The following is a 6,988-nucleotide window of genomic DNA, read 5'->3' as shown; positions in this document are numbered from 1 at the left end:
CCAACTGTTGCATAATGAGCGTATACATAACTGCTATGACGCCCGATCATTTTGTGAAAGTTTGCATATCACTCCGCGCCTGGAAGTAGAAACAGTTACAAAGTAAAACATATGTTGGATGATGGGAGAGGGTGTAAATGTTGTTACTCCGGGAGTGAGCAAGGCGATGGAGAGACTAACGAAAGCTAAGGCACACGGCGAGTAATCTGCTCCATAGGATAAATTGCCGGCGAACCGCTCTAGCGGAGCCTTCTCTCGGAGGGACGCTAAAGTGTGTTGCATAGCGACCGTCGATGCATAGCGGCAGCCAGGAGGGACTACTTTTTTGTATTCTTTAATAAAACGGCTATTTTGACTTTCTTGGTTTCTTTTTAAATGTAGTGTGTCTATGACTTTCGTTTCGCCATAACAGTAACCGTTGTATAAAAGCAATAGATCACTTCAGTCAGTGGCATGTGCTCATTATACCCCTGTGAAGGGGGTCGCCGGCCCTCCGCTGCGCGTCGGGGCCGGACAACGCCCCTTAACAGTGGTATAATGAGCACATACCACAGCCTGCCGTGATCTATTGCTTAAATATATATCGGTTTTACCAAGGCACTTTATACAGTATATATATATAAATATGAATATACAAGTGACTGATTCTGTTTCTATATAACAGCTTCTCCTAATAAGTAATTCCATTCCCTCAACAGAGCCTCTCCACCCCCCTCTAATCATTTCTCATACCTCAGCTCTCCCCCATTATCCAACAGAACAGTGTGTGTACACAGTGTGCTAATCCATGACCTAGCTCACAAAATGCTCGTTGTGTATTGTTTTTTCCTCCAAAGAAAAGTAATCTTCATATTCAAAGCTTTCATGCGCCTCATTGAGTTGTTGTTTTTCTTTCGTATCAATGTTTTCATTTTTCCACATCCATCTTCTAGCAGACTAATTCAATGTGGAGCCCAGGCTGGTGGGGCTGCTGTCCCACTCTCCTGCATAGATTCTACAGCTCTGAGCCCATCGATTTCAGACCGCGGCCTCGGGCTCATCTGCAATCAACACGGTGGTCCTCCTGATCTCTAGGGGTGGTCCTCCTGATCTCTAGAGGTGGTCCTGATCTCTGGAGGTGGTCCTGATCTCTGGAAGTGGTCCTGATCTCTAGAGGTGGTCCTCCTGATCTCTAGAGGTGGTCTTCCTGATCTCTAGCAGTGGTCCTCCTGATCTCTAGCAGTGGTCCTCCTGATCTCTAGCAGTGGTCCTGATCTCTAGAGGTGGTCCTGATCTCTAGAGGTGGTGATCCTGATCTCTAGAGGTGGTCCTGATCTCTAGAGGTGGTGATCCTGATCTCTAGAGGTGGTCCTCCTGATCTCTAGAGGTGGTCCTCCTGATCTCTAGAGGTGGTCCTCCTGATCTCTAGAGGTGGTCTTCCTGATCTCTAGAGGTGGTCTTCCTGATCTCTAGAGGTGGTCTTCCTGATCTCTAGAGGTGGTCCTCCTGATCTCTAGGGGTGGTCCTGATCTCTAGGGGTGGTCTTCCTGAACTCTAGGGGTGGTCCTGATCTCTAGAGGTGGTCCTGATCTCTAGAGGTGGTGGTCCTGATCTCTAGAGGTGGTGGTCCTGATCTCTAGAGGTGGTCCTGATCTCTAGCGGTGGTCCTCCTGATCTCTAGAGGTGGTCCTCCTGATCTCTGGAGGTGGTCCTGATCTCTAGGGGTGGTCTTCCTGATCTCTAGAGGTGGTCCTGATCTCTAGAGGTGGTCCTCCTGATCTCTAGCGGTGGTCCTCCTGATCTCTAGGGGTGGTCCTGATCTCTAGAGGTGGTCCTGATCTCTAGAGGTGGTCCTGATCTCTAGAGGTGGTCCTGATCTCTAGGGGTGGTCCTGATCTCTAGGGGTGGTCCTGATCTCTAGGGGTGGTCCTGATCTCTAGGGGTCTTCCTGATCTCTGGAGGTGGTCCTCCTGATCTCTGGAGGTGGTCTTCCTGATCTCTGGAGGTGGTCTTCCTGATCTCTGGAGGTGGTCCTGATCTCTAGAGGTGGTCTTCCTGATCTCTGGAGGTGGTCCTGATCTCTAGCGGTTGTCCTCCTGGTCTCTGGAGGTGGTCCTGATCTCTAGAGGTGGTCTTCCTGATCTCTGGAGGTGGTCCTGATCTCTAGCGGTTGTCCTCCTGGTCTCTGGAGGTGGTCCTGATCCCTAAGTCCTCCTGGTCCATAGCTGCCGGTGGCGGGCCGGGGAGAGGGGGGCCTGATGGCTCAATGTGTTCCTAGTCCTGTGTCTTCAGCCTATCACACAACGCCAGGAGAGATATTGCCAGACTATCTGAGCTTGGCTCCTGGATCCACCGTCACCTGATGCCGACGGCATCTGCTGCCCAAAACCTGAAATGAGTTCTGAAAACAAACGAGGAGGCGGTTGTACAACAAGCACAGGGAACGGGGACAGGTGTCGTGTGGTAGAGTAACCACTTGAATGCTGATTGGTCTGGACGATTTGGTCCGAGTCGGCGTAGTGACATAAGGTGTAAGGCAAGCACTAGGGACCGAAATAGAGTGGATAGAATAATACCTTGATGTGATGATCAATTCAACTAGTCCTTTTTTGATCAATGAATTAACAAACGCTGACCTAAATTGTATTCTGTAATCGATCAATACCAAGTTTAGGGCTAGGTGTTGCCCACTCCATCTCCTCTACTCACCTGTCTCTTGTTCTTCTACTCACCTGTCTCTTGTTCTTCTAGTCATCTGTCTCTTGTTCTTCTACTCATCTGTCTCTTATTCTTCTCTGAGGTCCAGAGCGGAAATTGTCATTGGCTGCCCACCCATCTGAACGCGTCCCCTTCATCACCTGAATAGAAAGCATTAACTAAAACAATAGCTGCAATTTAAGCCTATCCTTCCCCATATGTTGGCCCTGTTCTGTTAGTAGTCAGTCTTGTTCCTAAAAACCAGAACCGTCCAGAATATTCCGATTGCCTCCTTGTATCCTTGAAAACAGTTCTCCGGTGCGGGCCAAAGTAAGACTTAATACAACTTCATGCTCGCCCACTCTCTGTCTGTATCCGTTACATACTAAACAGTGTGGGAGCTAAATTGCGGCAATTAATTTGTGCGACTTAATGTGCCTTCCAGTTTTTGTTAGGGCCGGCTCTGGGCTCCAGTGGAGTGTGAAATCAATTGGGGCCGGCGCTAATCGTTTCAGGTTGGTCGCCGTGGGCTGGAGGCTGACGGGGCGGGACGAGAGATTAAAGCTAATTTAATTTCACATTTTCAGTGTTTTCCAGCAGAACAATGATCAACACTCAATAAGTAACATAGGAATTACCAATGTCACTGACATTGACTAGGTAACATTCAAATGAGTTTTGACAAGAAATATAAAGGCACTTCATTGGCAGTTACACCCTCCGAGTTCCACACGCCTGTCTTACCTGTCTGAGGGGCGGAGGTCCCTATGTCTCAGGGCCCCAGGTCCCTATGTCTTAGGGCCCAGATTAGTATGTATGGTAACAGCACACGGCATAAGGTCTGTTAGACAAGGAACACCTAGAGTGCAGAAGTGGGTCCATTCTGTGTGAACTTTTCCATCAGATGAGGTGGTGCACGCTGCAGATCCCAGTCCACCAGAGGTGGAGGTCCCAGCCCACCAGGTACGTCACCATTTGGAAGCCTAACACCATATCATTGAGCAAAAACGATGCAAAAACATCCATGCCTCCATCCCCCATTTGGATCCGATTCCCAAAGTAGGAATTCAAGTATGAAGCCTCTGCCAAAGCTCCGGGGTGTTTGACTTCTGGGATTTCTCTCCCATCTAAAACGTGGAGAAAGTCAAAAAGGGTCACAGATAATGCCTGTGAAGCACTCAGAATCATGCTCCTGCCTAATCCCCCCACACTTTCAAAATTGAGTTTACAAAACACCAGAGATCTGCTTTCTTATCACAACAGACAGAAATATCACTTAGACCACAATTCTGAAGAGGCAGCTCCTCCACATTCTCCTCAATATCTTAAATACATTTCTGACCGTTCAGATTCCTTAAGATTGACCTGCTGTCAGTGTGTGTGGGTTTGTGTGTTTCTCTGGCTGTGGGTGTGTGGTTAACCGTCAGCTGAAGAATGTTCAACTTTTAACAAATACTTTTAAGAAATACTGCAGCGGTGGATTTATTTTTGTGTGTGTGTGTTTGAGTGTGTTTGCCTGTGTGTGTGTGTGTGTGTGTGTGTGTGTGTGTGTGTGTGTGTGTGTGTGTGTGTGTGTGCCTGTGTGTGTGTGTGTGTGTGTGTGTTTGCCTGTGTGTGTGTGTGTGTGTGTTTGCCTATGTGTGTGCGCGTGTGGGTGCGTGTGTGTGTGTGTAGCTGCATGTCCAGCTTGCGTTATTGACAGCTTCTGAAACGATTGATGATCCCAAAAAAATGGCTTAAACATGTGGCAGTTTTCGAGTGCCATATCTATTTTGATCTCTATTTTGTGTAAAACTTTTAGAAGAATGCACCCTTTGTGATCTAAAGACCTTCCTCCATATCCCCTGGGACCCCAATGAGAGACAGGTGGCTCCTTATCAAGTCTCAATCCATAGTTTGAGAGACTTTCGACTATCGATCAAATGCTGTTGGAAAGCTGTAACGACAGCCCTCCTATGCCCGTGCCAGTATATTATGTATTTATAATCACTGGCGTATTATAATAATTACATTATCTCACATCTCCCTTTGGGGTCAATTTGTTGACATGACCGTTCTGGTTATGTTCAGCTTACCTTCTAGGGCTTTAAATCATGAAAGAAGACACACAAACGAAGACACACACACACACACACACACACACACACACACACACACACCCCCCCCCCCCCAGCAGGTGGGTTCTCCCCGGAGCAGGCGTGCGGAGCGCGGGTTCCACGGTGGGTCGCGTCACCGCAGGCCTTGGGAGCTCCGCTGCGTGCCTAATTGCCATTCTTTTTATCCGACTAATCATCAACACAGATTTACTTGTTTGAGCTCATTAGCATGTTATGTTTGTATCGAGCGTCTCTGAACAGAAAGGTTAAAAGCCAACTCAGTGCTCAAAACAACTGGCTTTTTTAATTGCTATTAAAAGTAAGAATCGCAGTTTACTATTTTCCCGAGGTGGACTTTTTTTTTTTTACATTGCATAAATAATAATGTTTCTTTCGGTGAGGACATCAGTGACTGGAGCAACACGAACCTTAGAGCTGTCTTGATATCTATGTGACCTCGCGATGACCTTGAAGAGGGAAGACGCTTGACGCACACCACGGCGCGCATCCATAGCCCCGCTGTTGCCTTGGCAACACGCCACAGCACCTCCCCGTTGCCATGTCTTTAATACAGAGCCGAGGATGCATCTGTTCGGTCTTAATATCTACCGCCGTCGTACGCGCCATGCGCGGCCTGCGTCGATCGATACACAAAGAAACGGCAGCGGGGGAAAGGCTCTGATGAGATGGTAGACAACACATGCAAACACACAAACACACAAACGTACACAGAATGCATGCATACAAACATACATATAATGCATACAAACACACAAACCTGCTCACAGCGTTAACGCGACCACGCCCATAGCTCCTGCCTGTTCAGCACGCTGGGAACATGATATCAACCCGGTAACAAGTGGAGGTTTTCCATTATATCGAGATATGTTCTTGTTACAATGGGATCTTTTCTGGTTGTAATGAGAAAAGGGAAAAGTGTCCGTTTGACTTCACAGTGAACCTACAGAGAGAATAGCTTCACTGTGAACCTCCAGTCCTACCGTCTGTTTGAAACAGAGACCAGCTGCATGGTGAACCTCAAGTCCTACCGTCTATTTGAGACAGAGAGACCAGCTTCATGGTGAACCTCCAGTCCTACCGTCTTTTTGAAACGGAGAGACCAGCTTCACTGTGAACCTCCAGTCCTACCGTCTGTTTGAAACAGAGAGACCAGCTTCACTGTGAACCTCCAGTCCTACCGTCTGTTTGAAACAGAGAGACCAGCATCATGGTGAACCTCCAGTCCTACCGTCTGTTTGAAACAGAGACCAGCTGCATGGTGAACCTCAAGTCCTACCGTCTATTTGAGACAGAGAGACCAGCTTCATGGTGAACCTCCAGTCCTACCGTCTTTTTGAAACGGAGAGACCAGCTTCACTGTGAACCTCCAGTCCTACCGTCTGTTTGAAACAGAGAGACCAGCTTCACTGTGAACCTCCAGTCCTACCGTCTGTTTGAAACAGAGAGACCAGCTTCATGGTGAACCTCCAGTCCTACCGTCTGTTTGAAACAGAGAGACCAGCTTCATGGTGAACCTCCAGTCCTACCGTCTGTTTGAAACAGAGAGACCAGCTTCACTGTGAACCTCCAGTCCTACCGTCTGTTTGAAACAGAGAGACCAGCTTCATGGTGAACCTCCAGTCCTACCGTCTGTTTGAAACAGAGAGACCAGCTTCACTGTGAACCTCCAGTCCTACCGTCTGTTTGAAACAGAGAGAACAGCTTCATGGTGAACCTCCAGTCCTACCGTCTGTTTGAAACAGAGAGACCAGCTTCACTGTGAACCTCCAGTCCTACCGTCTGTTTGAAACAGAGAGACCAGCTTCATGGTGAACCTCCAGTCCTACCGTCTGTTTGAAACAGAGACCAGCTTCACTGTGAACCTCCAGTCCTACCGTCTGTTTGAAACAGAGAGACCAGCATCATGGTGAACCTCCAGTCCTACCGTCTGTTTGAAACAGAGAGACCAGCTTCACTGTGAACCTCCAGTCCTATTGTCTGTTTGGCTGAAACAGAGAGACCAGCTTCACTTTGAACCTCCAGTCCTACCGTCTGGCTGAACAAGCGTCTGACACCAGCACTGGACCAGGATGATTTGTATTCACCAGTCGTCTCTCAGTTGACGCTGATAATTAGCATTAACATATTTAATCATTCAACTACAAGCTCACAATGAAGCAATAACAGAGCCGTCTGCTGATGCTCAAATGAACCCT

Source organism: Gadus macrocephalus, chromosome 23, assembly GCF_031168955.1.
Source record: "Gadus macrocephalus chromosome 23, ASM3116895v1".
Lineage (NCBI taxonomy): Eukaryota > Metazoa > Chordata > Actinopteri > Gadiformes > Gadidae > Gadus > Gadus macrocephalus.
This window is presented reverse-complemented; position numbering follows the sequence as displayed.